Below are 18,093 nucleotides of genomic sequence, written 5' to 3' on the forward strand. Positions count from 1 at the left end.
CCAGCGCCACACTCCCCACCAGGAGCGTCCCCTCTCCGCAATGATTCCACTCTGTCCAGAGCACCTGCCTCCCTGTCGCCAGCGCCTCCAGACCCCTGTGGTCCGCCGCCACTTCGGTCGCCGATGAGCGGTCGATGTGTGCCCTCCTCCCCACCTCCCATGATCTAAGCATCTGTGCCGTGTCCGCAGGCCTCATACGGGGTGACGAGATCATGGTGATCAATGGCGCGATCGTGTCCGATCTGGACATGATGTACCTGGAGTCGGTGCTGCAGGAGGAGCTGGCCCTCTGTCTCATGATGCGCTCCTCGAGGACCGAGGTGAGACCTTGGGCTGCCGCCGCCCCCGCAGGCCCGTAGGCTCGTGTGCGGGGCAAAAACACGCGTCTAGTTGTCGAAGTACGATCGCACAGTATTTGTTTTTCTTGATGTCAAATGCTAGTGTGTAGGATTTCAATCAAATGCCATAGGTTAGTGGGCAGATTTTTTATTTGTGTTCGCGAGCACAAACGGACACTGCGCTTTATTTGTGTCTCTGTCCCGTGTCTCCTTGCTGGTATGCCAGCTTCAGACGGTTTCACAGAAACTCGTGTTTAGCATGGAGTTCATGTAAAGATCGGTTTGTCTGGGAAGTCGGTGTCATGGGATCACTCTACGCTAGCTTTCCGCACCTCCGCCTCTGTTAAATCCTCTGCTTCTGACAGCCATTGCATGTGGGCTCATCGTGTGCAGGCACGCACAGTCCGAGGTGGTGTGTATTATGCATCACCTTCCCGACGGCTTCAAATCATGATCGGGCACGCTATGTTGTGTTGGTCGTGCTGTGTGTTGATGGTGATTGCAGTCGGAGCTCTGGCGCACGGCTGAGTAGCAATCTGTCTTTGGGAAATCTAATCGCCTTTGATGCATAACACTATAACTCGTGCGAAGCTGCTGGATGCCAATTGCTGAAGTGAAGGAACTAATCCATTTGTAGTTTGTTTTCACAGCATGCCCCAGCGCTTCGGCTGCTGCCACCAGGGGTGAAAAAGTTTCTGATTTACCGCATATGATTGATGACATAACACTTTTGCGAACCAATTGGTGACAAAATTGTCAACATGAAAACATATTTCAGCAGACAAGACCACATTACAGCAGATTATCCCAGCTCGACGAAAACTCAAGGCTTAGTATTGGTCTGTACTCGCTAACGCTTGCAGCGTGAGCACATGTCGAAGCGTTGATGTTTCGCTGTTTGAGCAAGTTGAGCCATAAGATGCTGCCAAACATGGTACTTTAATCAAGCTAGTTTTAGCAGGTGCCAGAAACATACTTCAAATATACTATATCAGTGCCGCCATACAGACCAGTGCAAAGGAGTTCTGGAAAAGAAAATGTTTGGTTTATACCGCATTGCATTTAATTTGCCTTTGTTTTTGTGATTAATTGCATTTAAAGACATATTGCAACGGTTTCTGAAACGATGATCCCAGGCGACAATCAGACGGCTCCAAATTTCGTGGGTGACAGAAAAGGCACTTTTCACCCCTGGGTGCCATTCTGCCCTGTCTGGTCGTCTCAACTGTTGCGTTGCGGCAGGTGCCGGACGTGGCCAACCTGATGAAGTCGACGGACGACATCATCGAGCGCCTGGGTGTGCCCGCCGCCGCCCTCCGACAACGCCGTCCGGGACGACGGACATTAACAACATGATCGTGCCCAGCGTCAAGTCCTGAGAGTAAGCCGCTCTCCTGCCGCTCGATCTCCGCCGACGGCCGCCCGAGGCCCCGCGTTTAGCTCTCCCGCCGCACCAGAGCGGTAATTGGCTGACCTGAGACGGGTCCTATCTGCGGGCCTGAGCCCGGAGCCTATCCGCCGCCGGCAGCGACGCCGAGCTACGCAGGCGGAGAGGGCTCACCGCGTGACGTGAATAGCTGGATGGCGTGGGCAGGGCGGCCGCCGCGCCTCGTGTCATGCACTCGTCCCGGTCGGGCTGATGGTAGCTGTCTTGCAGGTCGAGAGAGGCGGACATTGAGGGCTGCCCTCCGCCGCCTCGGACACCTCGGACCGCTCCAACGTCTCGTCTGTCGAGATCGAGAATCTACTCAAGGTACGCAGAGCGCGAGCCGGCGGCCGCGGAGGACGGGACTTCCGACGCAGACTCTCCCCCCATGATCAGCGACGAAGCTTTCGTGTCGGGGGTGGTTATTGCGTCATAATGTGCAGCCGTGCAAAAAGAAAGGCAGGAAAAGAAGGGTGCGTTTATTCTAACATCTGGGGAAGTCATGGATGTTCTCGAACGTATTCGTTACAAAAGTGATCGCGATTCTACGCACGAAATGACACGCGCAAGCCAAGAAGAACAACACTGACGGGTGCTCAAATATCTCCATCTTTCACCCACTTCATGGCCCCTTAACACCATCTGCTCGTCCCACCGTATGATGGCCGTCCCAGGGCTTTGCCTGGCACGTGTCGCATTTTGAGTGTAGTTTGTCTGCGCCGGAGCGTCCCGTCTCATCCATGACGGGCAACTCCTGTGAAATATTGGCGCTGCATCTCCTCGATAGCCGGGGAATGTCGGGCCGCCAGTGTGACGTTAAACTGGCGGCTGCAGTTTAGCGCCGCCGGCATTGAGCTCAGCAGAAGAGCGCGCCATGAGGGCTCGATATGCCGGGCTGGATGAGCGGCGAGGCCGCGTCCAGGGAGGGCCACCGTTATTGATAGCGGCTGAGCCGCGTCTCCCAGTACGGGATGTGCAGAGAATCGGTTCATGATCCAGATGTGGGTAGGGTATTACGCAGCCCAGTATACCTGCACAGGATTGCGAACATTAGACTTGTCCTGAGCTTGGTAGGTTCTAATCCCAGTCCCGTGAAATCTTGCATCAGTTACTCATAACGAACCATGGGCTGCCGAACTAATGGCCGCTGTAGACCCTGCCTGGCACGGTTTGGCGCCACACGAACGGCGTCTCCGGGACCGGCCTGGATATGCAGTGTTTATGTGTCATAGTGTGCGAGGTCGCGCGGGGGGGATTTGGAGAGCAGATGTTTGCCGGAAATACCCTCCGTCGGAGCGAAGTCACCGACCATTCGTGCCAGTGTGGGCGTAGTTCGAAGGTGGGTCTCGAAACGTCTGTTGAAGTCCATGGGGCGCCAGAGGCGTGCGCTAGTCCCGCCGGCTAACCGGGCCTGGCGCCGTCCGCAGAGCGCCACCTTGGTGACGGGCTACTGCCGCTCGCCGGCCGACCCCACCGCGCGGGCCCTCGGCCCACCTCCCAGCATAGCCTCCAGCCAGAGCCAGACATGACGTCCCAGCCGGCATCTGAGCGACGCCGATAAGCTGCGCAAGGTGCTCACGGAACTGATCGACACGGAGCGCACCTACGTCAAGGTGAGAACCGCTGCTGGGGCGCCCTCGTCAGGGTGAGAAACCGCTGCGGGGGCGCCTGCGTCAGGGTCAGAACCGCTGCTGGGCGCCTGGGTCAGGGTGAGAACCATTGCTGGGGCGCCCTCGTCAGGGTGAGAACCGCTGCTGGGGCGCCGGCGTCAAGGTGAGAACCGCTGCTGGGGCGCCTCACTCTAGCTACGGCATGAACCACTCACCCCCCCGGAGGAGATACGTTTGCTGTCTGGCACGGGCCGGCACCACTGAAAAGAAGCGTTTGCCTGGATTTTGCGGCTGCTTCACCTAGTTGTGCAGATTGCTCGAGTTTTAACGCGACGCGCTCCGTCGCTCTGGTCTAGAACTCACTGTCAGAGGCATCTTATTTACCGGTAAATTGCGTTCTACGTGCTCTTGCTCTTTTCATCAAACCACTAACGTCGAGGTGGCTTCCGCTGACGAATGCATCTAAATCCTAGTTATTCAAGCATGCCCTTGGATTTATTACGACACTGCATCATGCCTAGGCTGCCCCATGCAGGGCTGTGATGCTCGCGGCACATCTTAGGTTTACGACCTGGCCTGAAAGAGAAAGCGTACCAATATACCCCATTGTAGCAGACAGCTCCAGCTCCCAGTTTGGCCAGAGAAACTCGAGCCTGGTGCCATAACCGGCCCCCGTGACCGTGACACCTGCTTTGTCCGTGATTGTATATACGAGCCCTTCACGAAAATGCAGCCCGATAAAGCGTCCCGCGCTGTGACTGGACCGGCCTGGTCTCAGTTAGCAGTAGGACAGCCCAGGCCAGTATTGGTCGATAATGCCGAGCCCATGGCTAACGAGAGATGACGAGTAACTTGTTGACCGCCGTCTAACCTCAAATTGAATCGCATAGCTTCACAATGTCCTCTCCTGACGTAACCGCGTCCTGGTAGTGTCGCGGTCCGATTCCGTCCATGCTCGTCTGACCGCCGTCGGCACATTGCGGAGCCTCAGCGAAAGCTCGGACCCTGGCCCAACGGTTAGCCCCAAATCTCCCTCCCTCCCTCTGTCACTCCCCCCCCCTCTCTCTCTCTTTCTCCCCTACCCCCTCTCTCTCCCTCCTTTTCTTCTCTCTCCCTCCCCCCTCCCTCCCTCCCTCCCTCCCTCTCTCCCCTCTCTCACTCTCGGTCTGCGCCACCCCCGCCCCCGCCTCCGTCGGCCTTGCCAGCGCCGACCTGCACGCCGGCGGCGCCGCCGGCCCGCTGGCAGACATCGACCGGCGCCCTCCGCCCAGCGACGGCTGGCCGGCCAGTCTGCCGCCGACGGGCCCACGGCACGTGATCATGGACGGCTCGTCGACGCCCCCCTCCCTCCCCCTCCACCCGGCGGCTGCTGCAGCCAACGGCAGTGATAGTGGCTAGGAAGGAGAGAGTTATGTGAAATCTAGGCCGCTATTCATAGCTGATTGTTGAAGCGATACGCGCGTTAGAAGTACTCCGTTGATCGTTACCAACGCTGGCGTGTTCGCGGGCAGTTGGCTTCGGTTGTCACAGTCCCGGGGACACATAAGCTGTCAAATGACCGGCGGAATCACTACCTCACAACGCTGGGCTGTGCACGCAAATTACCGTGTTTGTGTGTCACGTGTGTTACAGCACTTAGTGCTTCCCCTGGGTGATGTTATGTTCTGACTTCACGCTTCGCACGGTACAGACTTCACACGTTAGGCCCAAAAACTTCACACGGTACACACCTCACCTGACCCTCACACGACCTTGTCCCGATATTCCGACGCCATTGTGTCGAATGTGACAGCGCTCGTGGTGCGGTGAGCGGACCCGGCGACTGACGGCGCGCGGCCGCTCCGCAGCATCTGAACTCCCTGATCGACAACTACCTGGAGCCGCTGCGGCGGAGTCGTTCATCACGCCGGCCGAGATCAACGCGCTCTTCGGCACATCCCCGACATCGTGGAGTTCCAGCGCGACTTCCTGCAGAGCCTGGAGGAGGCCGTCGAGATGGAGCCCAACCTGGGCCGATGGAGACGCCCACGCAGTTCAAGGTGTGTGTGATTCTGCTGTGTCGACTGAAGGTGGTTTGAAGACGTTGTCCTTCGCTCCGCCCTGGATGGTCAGTGTGCGGTCCTCGCGGCCCTGGACGGTCAGTGTGCGGTCCTCGCGGCCCGGCGGTCAGTGTGCGGTCCTCGCGGCCCTGGACGGTCAGTTGCGGTCCTCGCCCCCTGGACGGTCAGTGTGCGGTCCTCGCGGCCCTGGACGGTCAGTGTGCGGTCCTCGCGCCCCTGGACGGTCAGTGTGCGGTCCTCGCGGCCCCGGTCAGTGTGCGGTCCTCGCGCCCCCTGGACGGTCAGTGTGCGGTCCTCGGCCCCTGGACGGTCAGTGTGCGGTCCTCGCGGCCGGTCAGTGTGCGGTCCTCGCGCCCCTGGACGGTCAGTGTGCGGTCCTCTCGGCCCCCCGGCCGGTGTGCGGTCCTCGCGGCCCCTGGACGGTCAGTGTGCGGTCCTCGCGGCCCCTGGACGGTCAGTGTGCGGTCCAGGGCGTGTCCTCTGCGCACGTGCCGATGCTGACGGTGGACCGGTGCAATTCTTGCGCGACACATTCTTCCTTCGTAAAATACCTGCCCTTGTCACCTTGTGGCGCGCGCTCATCTTGGTGACGTTACGTACTTCGTACTTCGTACTTCGTAACGTACTTCGTACGTTACGATAATGTACAACTGCAGTCAAACCTACAGTCAAACCTGCAGTCAAACCTCAGTATGCATAGATGTGGCACGGCTCCATTGGGTATGACATGTGTTGAGTCACATCGGGCCCGCGCAGTTTGCGCACTTGTGGCGGATGAAGCGCCGCTCAAGTCGCGTCTAGAGCACACTTGGGCAGGACACGCCCGAATTTTCAGCCTGTTTTGCGCATGATTTTGTTTGTGTTCGTCTGACTAATGTTTGAAATACTCACCTTTCAGAACGTGCTATTCTCCATAGGCAACGCATTCTTGTATCATACGAATAGTTTCAAGTTATATAGTTCCTTCTGCGCCAGCCATTCAAGAGCACAAAAAGTCCTCCATCCAAGTAAGTTGATGTTTGTTTCTGCTTGACCGACCAAAGTTACATCGAAAACGCCTCCTCCCGGTATGGATTCCGTCAGATGAGGCGGGGTTTGATTAGCTGCCCCGCTTGAAGCTTTAAAATGCACAGACAAGGCAAATATAAACTTCAATGATCTCCACTTGCAATCACACTGAACGTTCGGCATTGAACACCTCTCCGCACCTCATTTACTAGTGGTGGCATATCGCCTCATGCCCATAAAACTACATGTAACCTTCACAGCATCTGCGAATAACGCAACCTCCTGCTGCTCAGGTGAAGGCAACCAGCAGCTGCAGCAGTTCCTGCAGCGGCAGAACCCGCGCCAGCAGCACTCGTCCACGCTCGAAAGCTATCTGATCAAGCCCATCCAACGCATCCTCAAGTACCCGCTGCTGCTGCAGCAGCTGCGAAACCTGGCCGACCCGCAGTCGGGCGAACACCACCACCTGGAGGGGTAAGTGGAGGGGAGCTCTACCGCTTGGGGTAGAGGGCTCGTAATCGTGGGTAGCACCACCACCTGGAGGATGGTGAAGGGTAGCACTGCCGGTGGGAGGTTGAGGGCTTCTAACGGATGTTAGCACCACCACCACCTGGAAGGCAGGTGAGGATGAGCAGCGCGGCCCAGATGGTACCCGGAAAACATCATCACGATCTGGGAAGAAAAATGGGAGTGGCACCATCACCGACGGGGATAGAAAGCAGCGTCGTCACCAAGAGAGTAGGTGGAGAGCATCAGAGGAGAGTCTGACAGGCGGCTCAGTGGGCGGTCCTCGGGGCTCTGGTGTCGGGTTAAACGCAAGTACATGACTTGGGTGTGCCCGGACTATCCGCCAGACAGCCGTTCGTGAGGAAGACGCCGTTGTTGTGGAATGTGTCAACTGACGCGAAGGCTGTATAACCAGAGTTGTTACGGTGGCTGTCAGTTTGGGAGGCCTCTGACGTTTACCTAACAGCCGTTCTGGTTGAGTTGTGAGCCGATTTCAGGTCTACTTTGACCATTATGACCCCATTGACGACTGAGGCACTATCTCAGAGGTCATATAGATCATTAGATTATTATGCCATATATTATTGTCGGCCTGTCTCGTCGGTATGGTTTACTGCCAGGGTGATGGGACCGCGCTAGAAGACAGTGTCATTCACCTGTGTGGCTTCCAAATCAGTTTACGTAGATGCTCGCTGCGTCTTCGGGGATGGGGGGTGAGGGGGGGGGGGGGGGGGTGGGGGGGGGGGGGGGGAGAAGTGCATTCAGGCGCTCAGTATGAGCGTGACTTAACTGAGCTACGCATTAGCCTGACTTGCGATGAGCGGATGCTGTACTCACCGGATGCATTTGTGGCGGCGAACATTTATATTTGCAGACATCTTGGGAAAGGCCGCACAAGCGAACTTTGACCCCCAGGAAAATACAAAAGATGCTCTGTTCTGGAATATTCTGTTAGTGCCGTGCCAGTACCCCGCACAAACCTCACTTATTGATCGTCGGGGCTCCCGAGCACTGTCGCTGTCACGTGACCTCCTCCTGCCCTCAGTAAGAGTAGTTTCTGAAACGTACCCACTCCGCCACTGAGTCCAGACGACATTGTGCGGTTTTCTTTCGGCAGAGGCGCTGAAGGGGATGGAGAAAGTGGCCGAGCACATCAACGAAATGCAGCGCATTCACGAGGAGTACCGGCGCCATCTTTGATCACTTGTTCCGGCAGCACCAGAAGTCAACCAAAATGGTCCTGCCTGTGGCATCTGTAAGTGTTGCACATTTTACCGTTTGCGAACTGTACACATGAGCGCTCAGTGTCCGCTGGATCTGTCGCATGCCTTTTGAAGCAGTCATGAAGCACAGTCCTGTTGACCAGCGCCACATGGCCCATTTTCAGCCGGTGGATTTGTCGCCTGGCGACCTTCTGTACTATGTGGGGTGGAGTGGTTGAATATATCGGACTTCCTCGGCAAAATCAAGAAGGGCCTCGAGCTTCACGCCATGTGCTTTGTCTTCAAGACCGCCGTCGTCTTCCTCTGCAAGGAGCGACTGAGACAGAAGAAGAAGCTCATGGTGAGTTAGGCCTTCTGCTTAAATAAACTTTACATTTGCACGTAGCAGACAGACTACTTTATGAACCACCGCAAACTGCAAACGCGTCATCAATGCATGAGTTAGTCATTCAGAATGTCGGTGTAATTTGTATCGAGAAGTGAACTACGAGCTGTTTATCCACAAGGACTAGACAGCATACCCTGGGTTCGTGCGGGCGTATCCCTTTGTCCGGCGATACTTCACAAGAAGTCATGTCCGCCGAATCCGTCACCTTCGCGCTGGCAGCCAGCTCAGTCGTGAACCACATTGCCACTTACATCTCTAGTCTCTGCTTGGATCAGTTGCTCCGTTCTGAGCTAATCGCTCCTTTAATTCCTCTAAAACCTCGTGCATCGCGCCAGTGATATGTCTAGTCTCTGCTCTGATCAGACACTCCAGTACTGAGCTTGTCACTCCTTTAATTCCTCCAAAACCTCGCGCATCGCGCCGTGCGACCCATGCTGACCACAGCCGCTCCCTCCCCCCCCCCCCCCACAGAGCGCGCCGGGCAAGGGTAACCCTGCCGAGGTGGAGATTATCCGGTACCAGGTACTGATCCCGGTGACGGAGGTGCAGGTGCGCGCCTCGTCCTGTCGCGACGTAGAGAACCACTACCTCTGGGAGCTTATCCACCTCAAGTCGCAGATCCATCGGCGTAACGAGAAGGTTTACCACCTTTCCAACAGGTGAGCACGTTGTCCACGGTCGAGTTGGGTTTGCAAAACAGACAAATGCGATTGCAAGCAGACAGTACTTAAAGTTCGTTTTGGAGTAGATGACAACTTTGCTGAAGCATATTTTCAAGGCTTGAATGCTATCTGGATTCAACCAAAATCGTGGTAACCAACGATAATTTACGTTGGAATTATGAATAACTTCAAGATATCTGCCTGATACTTTCGGCATCATCCCCTCACCCAACTCACCCACTTTCATAGCCTAGTAACGTGCGACTTATGCCAGTTCTGTAAGAAGGTAGGCGATTGCAGAATCCACGGAATGCCCTGCACTGGTCACTACTCCCTTTTGTACATCACGTTTCCGCGCAATGTTTTCAGACGCCGCTAGAATATTTCTATTCTGCTCTCGCAATTTTCGATTAGGAGTAATCCATGTCCCAGCCTGGTGAACCTGGCTTTCGCCGAATTTGCGAGTTCCCCTCGCAGCGTGTGCCGAGGATGATAATGAGATGTGTACAGGAATGCAATGAAGTGGCCGCTAGCTGGCAAAAGAACGAACTGCATTCCATTGTCCGCTTATGTTAGGACTAGCTCAGCCATTGCTACGGTGGCAGGTGGTGCGCGCTCAATGCAAAGAGCAGGCATGACTTTTCCTTGTGACACACACACACATATATATATATATATATATATATATATATATATATATATATATATATATATAATCATTACATACATCACATCACAGACGTGCCACGTTACCGGCCGCAACCCGTCTCTCCGTATGCCAAGCTCATAACTCGAGCCGATTTTCTCTACCCATCTCTTTCTTTCACATCCCGGCCCCATTTCACACAACACATATATCTGTCGATGTGGCGTTCTCCTTTCATCTTTTTTCATTCCTGGTGTCATGGTTTGAGTTGGCCGTTGCTATGTGCTAGATCTGGACATTTTGCATTATTTTTTCATTTTTGTATTTTTTTATGAGCAATTAGCCATTGACTTTCTACTTAGCGGCTCATAATCCCCTTTAGACCCGAATAGCTCGTTAGGCCAGTTATTGTTACAACGCACACAATTGCCAGATATTGAACCGTGGCATACTGAACTAACGGAGTCCACTGATCACCAATGACCAGGCAGTGCAAGCGTTTTTACCCCCCCCCCCCCCTGGTGGCTTCGTCCACTCCTTGGCTGTGCTTGGTATCGGCTTCTTTTACCGTCGTTCTATTATATGAAAATCCAAGTGTCCGTATGCCTGCATCACTGAGCATGCAAGAATGGCCGTTGTTCGTGGTATTCCAGCGGTCGGCCGGGGTATAAAGGAGGTGTACTACGGGAATGCCTCTAAATCATGTCAAATCACATCTGTGTGAACCGAAACTTGGCATGGGTTTTAAGTGAGTGCGTCTTCTCTGCCGTTTCTCGGCGCGATTCTGCGAGCTTCGGGATTCAGGTGGCGGTCGATCGCCAATAGATCGCGGGTGCGCAGTAAAAGGGAGAGTTTGGAGGATTTGTGTAAATACGGTCAGCTGCGCTACTGGCATGACTTGCCATGTGTGTTACACAGCTTGCAACGTATCTTTAACATTGCATGCTATCAGTCGAAACGTGCGTCACAGAAAATGCGCATGCGCTTTGCACACGTTACGCATCACCACTTGGGGACTTGACAAAGGGACAAGTTGTGGAGTGCCCAGTCGAATCGCTTATCGAGCACCCGTTCTAATGGGAACCTTTGATGGAACAGCAGGGGTTGTGGTACCATAAGGGTATAACTATTGCTCCATTTTAAACTCAAACGCACAACGAACTTGGCTTATGTGATGCTTACACAGTACACACGTGAAACGCTTCAAAATCCAAAACGCGTATGGGAGCTTGGCCATTGCCTCTAGAGCCATGAGTATTAACAACGACGAGAGAATAACACATCATGATTAAGAGTAGCCGGGCAATGGTCCTGATGCAGATGATCGTGCTGCTGTGCGGCAGATCACTCCTGCTCCAGCGGACAGCGATGATTTGCGGTTTTGAGGCGCGCTGAAAAGTTCTGTCAGATTTCGGCAGCCGGATTAGACACCGTGGTGAAATATTCTGAGAACTTTAGTTATTTGATCTCTCTGCAAAGCGTGTAGAACGTTCGATGCAGCTCTTCCAGTGCGATTGTCAGTAGTCCAGTGTAGTGATGCCGGCAAATTCCGTCTCGTATGCTTACGGTGTGCGCGTCCTGCGCAGTTCTGTGCCCGCGTTTTTAGTGTGCGGAACATCGGATAAAAATGTCGTGGTCGGCTTGCCTTACGCTATAATTTTTAGTTGAACAATTTTATTAGAGAAACTTGTATGTTTATGGTTCGAATATGTTTGCTATGTGGGGACGAAAGCCCCAATATTCAGAGTTCGGTACGGTGCTACAGACACTGGCCATCGCGGCACAGCGCGGTCAGAGTGCGACCCAGCATCACATTGTGTCCAGTTGGTGCTACAAACCCCGGCCATCGCGGCACAGCGCGGTTAGAGTGCGACCCAGCATCACATTGTGTCCAATTGGTGCTACAAACCCCGGCCATGGTGGCACAGCGCGGTCAGAGTGCGACCCGACCTCAGATTGTGTGCATCGGACATAATCGGCACTGGGCTGATGTCGAGGAATGTGACTCAGGCGCAGACGTCTGCCGTATTGACGCGTTGAATTTAATTCGCACCCAGTCAGGGTGGAGGGAGGCGATCCCAGCGTAATTACTTTGCAGGAAAAATATCAAGGTATGCCGCACGCTGCTTTGAAATCTTGGGCGGACAAATCTTATACCACTGTCGGTGAAGCCTTGAGGATGTTCGTGCCGTGATGACCATGCCTTACATAACCCGGTCGTTCGGATGCTTGTGGAGGTACTTTAAACCCGACGGACCGCTGTTGCAGCACAAGCGATTTCCGGAACGCGTTCCTGAAGACCATCCGTCAGATCATCCGGGAGAGCGTGCGCAACATGAGCATCCCGGTCACGAAGGCGGCCAGCACAAGCAGCTACAAGACGGGCACGCTGCAGCCGTCGCGCACGCTCAGCATGCGGAAGAAGATGCAGAACAAGGGCCAGCGCCACTCGGCCGGCATGTGTGAGTGCTCCACCTGGCCACTGTCGATGGTGCTGTGAGGAGTGGTTGGGGTGGTGAACAGCCAGCGCTCGGTAGCGTGGGGGGAACCGTGGCGTGTGTGTTGTGTGTGGGTCCGTTCGCCGGCTCTGACGTCCTTTGGAGTGGAATCGTGCCGCTGTCCTGCAGCAGGGTGGGGACTGTTTGAGGACAGGATAACCCGTGACACGCGACCCGTGACCTCACGGATAACTCAGGCCTCACATATATAGCTCAATGTCCTTGCCCCCAAACATCGTCATCATACAGCTCAGTGCCCTCGTTTATTGATCGCGACTTTTCTGCCTCTGGCAGTGTCTGTGAAACTAAGAAGGTTCTCTGCGTGAATTTGCCTTGTCCCTCGATTTACCAGTCATTGCGACTTCGCCAACCGATACATTATGGATAAGCGCCCACCGCATATGCCGGACTCTGCGAACGAGTCCATTCGAACGAGACTGACTGATAATCGAACGAGACTGACTGATAATCGAACGGCACTGGCTGCTGTTTACACGACGATGACTGAGAATCGAACGAAACTTTCCGAGACTCAAGACCAAGCCAAGTCTGCTGCGATAAAGCCCAGAGTTACTGGATATAGGATAGGCTCAACGGAACGAAGAGATTTATCGCGCCTCAGGCGGCGTCCGTCCCGCGCAAATTTGTGGTCATTCATTCGTCCCGCCCCTCTGATGTTCGGATCATCTCTGGCTGAGTCACTGGCTGCTCGCTCCAGCCTGCTGGAGCTCATTTGATGCAGTGCGGTCGACTAGGTCCATGCCTTGAAGGGTGCCACTTGATTTGCCACAGAAAGCTGTCCGATCGTTGAATGGCATTCGTGCAACTGCGCAGTGACCAATATTATTTCATTCTTAATTACATTATCGCTATGTCCGCCCAGCTTTGCATTTTTCTCAAACTCAAGTGAAAGATGAGCTTGATTCTGTTTTGCGCTCAAAGTTGCGATACCTCACACTGACCTGGCCAGGCACTGCGCTAGACGTACACGGACTGTTGGTGACAGCGCGCGTGTTCGCTGCCGCAGCCGCCACCATTGACTACGACAATCTGGACGGCTACCACGAGAGTGTATCGGGGAGTGACACCAACCTGAGGGGGCGCAGCCGCACCATGGATGCCTCCGGTCCCGGTAAAGCGCCCGTGCCGCCACCTATCGGGCCATGCGGCCCTGTCAGCGTACCTACCTGACCCGCCACTGGTGCCAGGCGTGTTGCGGGACAAAATTAACTTCGCAGCCGTCTGCCTTCTCCTAATGTCATTGGCGGAGAGGCGGTTCTAAACGACAGACGCAAGGAAGTCGCGCTGTTCGAATGGAAGCATGCGTAGCGTGGGATTATTGATCGGCACGAATCCCGTCCTGGGCCAAGCCTCAACCCTTAACTAGTGCCCGGACGGTACAACTGGACTTCAGAATACTGCTGGGTCACCAGCGCGAATCTGCGAGGGTCGGATGCACGCATCTGGTACAAACTATGCGTCACAGTCAGGGTGGCTGGTAATAGGAATAGCTGGCGTTACATGTGCAGCTCGCATCGCATGCAGTGCATGTAATTATTATTGGACTAGCTTGCATTTATTTTCATATATATATATATATATAATATATTATATATATATATATATAGGTAAATCTGTAGAATAAGGCATAACTTATGAAGTTTTAGCTACCTTTTAATTTTTGTGTGAAATCAAGCTATGCCTGTTAACGGATATTACTGACCGGGAAGTGTTGTGACACTGTGATCACACTGTGACATGTGCTCTGGTCATGAACCTCTGTAAAAGATCACACTGTGACATCTGTTCTAGCCATGATTCTCTGTGACTTTCATCCGAATGTTGCAAAGGTATTAGTTCCTAAACATGACGTTTTGGCACGGATTTATTCGAGCATCACCACCGCATTGCGTTGAAAAACGTAACGTTACCCACTTTTATTAGTAAGGGCTTGGCCCGGTTTTACCGGCGTTCAAAATGCTGCACTGATGTCTGTCCTGCACCGAATAATCAAAACGAGGCGACATACAAAGCTACAAGGGGTGGTTGGGATGTGTTCAGCATGGTTTCCTCAACTGTGTCGTGTCTCACGTGAGACTTCGCTGACGTCACTCCACGCCGTCATCCGATCGTGCCTAACCACGACCTGGAGCCGTCCGCCCGCGCCGGTCACGTCAGGCCCCCCCCGCCGCGCTGAGTGACGCTCTCACCTGCAGGCCGTCCGGGCGCGGCGGGCCCGACCGGCGGCCAGCGCGGCGACGACGGCTCAGACGTGCGTGACGACACGTCGCGCTCAGACGCCGAGGAGGAGGTGCTGCCGCGGCGGCCCGGCCAGCTGGGCCGCATCCCCAACCATCTGAGCCTCAGCACTTCCAGCACGCTGTCGGCGGGCAGCACCGGCAGCCAGGCGCGCCTCATCCAGGCCAGCAACGCGCCCGAGCACTACCAGCCGCCGCACGCCCGCGCCGCCGGTGCGTCCCCGGCAGGTGACGCCGTCTGGCCGCCTCACGCGGGGTGTCCGATGCGTTCTGCTGTCATGTGCCGATGCTGTTCCGTGTCAGCACTTGCTCATCTGCCGCACTTAAGGCACAAGGCGTGTGGCACACACCTTGTGGCATGCGCAGGATCTTGTGATGGTCAATTAATGGTGCCTTTGCCAAAAGCTCCCAGTGTGTCAGCCTGACTCTCGACTCTCTGACCACGCCCGCTGCCCCGGTAAGCGTCGGCCTTCTCTCGCCAGGGTCTCCGGTGTGGAAACCGCGCGGTCCGCTGTTCCACGACCCGCGCGCGCTGCCGCCGCGGCCCGGCGAACGCGTCATCTTTGACGACCACCCGGGCTACGCGCAGCACCCGCACGCGGCGGCGGCCGGCACGCGCAGCAAGGCCGACGCCGCCCGGCTAGCCAGTAAGCACGAGTAGCAGCGAACTAACCCACCGACACGGCCGCGTCGATCGCACTAACCCGCGCGCCCGCCCGAGGGCTCGAGGAGGCCGCGGGAGAATCTCGAGCACGCCGGCGAGCCGCGGCGCGAGCGACGTCGACCGGCGAGCCGCCCGCTGTGCCGCCGGCGCGGGTAGTGGACGGCGGCACCGGTCGCCACGGCGGAGGCAGCGCCCCTGGCGGCCGATTGTTGAACTGTTGTTGTGGACCGCCGCCGCTGCGGCCCCGGGGCCGGCTCCGGTTTGGCTGGCGGCGGCGGCACTGATAGGATCGGGGCACGGTTGGTGCGATACCGGGATGACTGGGGACGCCCTCTGACGGGCCATGTGGCGGGGCTGGCCCTCATACAATTGTTTGTAGCGATTTTAGTTGCTCATTGGCGTTGTTACTGTGCGAACGGCTGAATGCGAATTTTGAATCATTTGGGCCGAGCGGTGGTTGCTGACGTGCGTCGAGTGAGAGTTGTGGTATAATGGGAGAGGGCGTGGTCAATATGTGGTGCTCAAAGCTGCTATACATTTTAAGTCAACTATGTGTCAACGGTTCTTTAAATGGGAGATGAGTAGTTTGATAACTATTTGCTAGCGTTTTAGTTGGCATTGTATCATCCCTGCCCTGCCTACATCCTCTTCAGCGTTATAACTCTACTATCTACCTCACCTGCATGCGGTGTTTCGTTTCTACATACTCTTGTGTTTTGCCATGGCTTATTATGGTATCCCATGCCTTTTTTGCATTTTGTTTCGCGCATTTCGTATGATTTTCCCATTTTTTAGTTGTGCTTTCTTTTTCAGGAGCCCGAATCGATGCGTTGCTCGAGGAGTTGAGCTCGTTTACCTAGTCATTTTCGCCTAATCCTGCAATCAGTGCAATTGTGGCACGTGCGTTCTGCTTGTTTGCGCCGCTAGTCTGACGTTGGCGCCCGGTTGGCAGCGCCGCCGGGGTTTTCTGTGCAGTCGCGCGCATATATTTCTCTATGTGATATCCCGAATTTCGGCAAGCTCCGGCGGCGGCCGGCGCGACGTTTGTTGTAGGCTTAGACGCGCAGACCTGTGTGCGGCGTCGGATATACATATACGACTCGATTAGCTTTAAGGTCCTGAGTTTGTGCCAAACGGAGGACGCGAGCTACGGGTGCTCCCTGTATTGACGGGACTGGGCGGCGCCTCATTGCGACAGGAGAGGGCCCCCGGATGGTTGCAGCATTCCATTGGTGTATTATCTTCTTCCAGAGTAGGCATGTGTAGCTGGTTTTCTATCCTTTGCTATTGTTTGTTAATGATTGCGGTTAGTACGTAAGATGCCCTGTGTTCGATTTGACGCTCCTGTTCGGTTGACAGGGTTTCCTGCGAGAGAGTGAGTGTGGCGAACCATGCGATCTAGAACAGTAGCGTACTTGTTAGGATACCCGGTTGGACCGCAGCCGCACCGTTTCCCGGAAATTCAGACCCTGAAATATTTTAATACCTTATCGTCCCCTGTTTCGAGGACCGCCGACCGCGTCGCGCCCGGGGGCAATTCACCTTGTACCATCGCGGCGCGCGTTCAGAGTTTGGTTCTTGTGCACTCACCACATCTTCGGAGGGCCACCTTTTCTATTGTTTGGTTCGTGCTCAATAATCTCAGCATCTAGTCGTAACTTACCGTGTATGACATCTGTGTGAGTCAACTACCAGACAATTATGGGTTCAATAAATTTTCCATGTAACTGTCTGTGTTGTTTTCCTCCTACATCGGAATAATGGTGGGCATGTGTCGGCCATTTGGAGAGACGACGAGATGTTCCACAGGGCGAAAAGACGATGCAAAACATGCTTTTTGAGGTCGACACTGCAGCCAGCAGCATGAGGTTCAAGCGCAATGCACTCAGCGACTTGTTGCAGTATGGTTCCCCAATGGTTATGCGCCATTGAAATTGACATTCGGCGTTGAAGCCTCTTTCCATTCCGTTTATCTTCCTGAAAATGTAAATGCAAGTTCCCCGACCAGCACCTATAAAGCACGGCCAATATATTATAAATAATATTTCCCTCGTCAATTCACGAACAGATGGAAATTTTATCCAATTCGCGAGTAACTGCTACTTCTTACCACATGCAGGATACCCATTCCACGGCACATATGATCCTCGACAAGCATGAGGCGGAAAATCTTGACACACAGGCCTGAAGCCACTGCTTGACTGGGTTCACTCAGTATTCTTCCCCGACGTGACGCTCACGTGTGTGGCCGCACACTATCAATAATCCGAAAAAAGGTTTAAACATGCAATGTGATGTCGCGGCATAGCAGCGCCCCACTTTGCCCCGGGGGCGTCACCTGATTGGATGATGCCCGGGAGCCTTACCTGATTGCATGATGCCCGGGAACGTCACCTGATTGGATGATGCCCGAGAGCCTTACCTGATTGGATGATGCCCCGGGAACGTCATGTGATGGGATGATGCCCGGGAGCCTCACCCGATTGGATGATGTCCGAGAGCCTCACCTGATTGGATGATGTCCCCGGAACATCACCTGATTGGATGATGCCCGGGAGCCTCACCTGATTGGATGAAGCCCGAGAGCCTCACATGATTGGATGATGCCCGGGAGCCTCACCTGATTGGGTTTTGGTGTTTTCTGACCGGGTAACATGACCCCCAAACACCGGCTTGAGGGGATGGACCTCAGCGTGGTGAGGCAGGCACGGCGAGGGGACTGAGACACCCGGGCTGTTTGCACCTCGGTCTCCTCCGCTGGTCTCCGAGCAGCACCTATCGGTACCGCTCGCATTTGTAGAATGC

The 18,093-nt window shown here is 54.9% G+C and overlaps 1 pseudogene; it reads left to right on the forward strand.

The window, feature by feature from the left end:
* Positions 1-134: 134 nt before the first annotated feature.
* Positions 135-17,020, forward strand: LOC119100125 (protein still life, isoform SIF type 1-like; annotated as a pseudogene).
* Positions 17,021-18,093: the final 1,073 nt, after the last annotated feature.

This window comes from Pollicipes pollicipes, unplaced genomic scaffold, assembly GCF_011947565.3.
Source record: "Pollicipes pollicipes isolate AB1234 unplaced genomic scaffold, Ppol_2.1 Scaffold_4881;HRSCAF=5763_pilon_pilon_pilon, whole genome shotgun sequence".
Taxonomy (NCBI): Eukaryota; Metazoa; Arthropoda; class Thecostraca; order Pollicipedomorpha; family Pollicipedidae; genus Pollicipes; species Pollicipes pollicipes.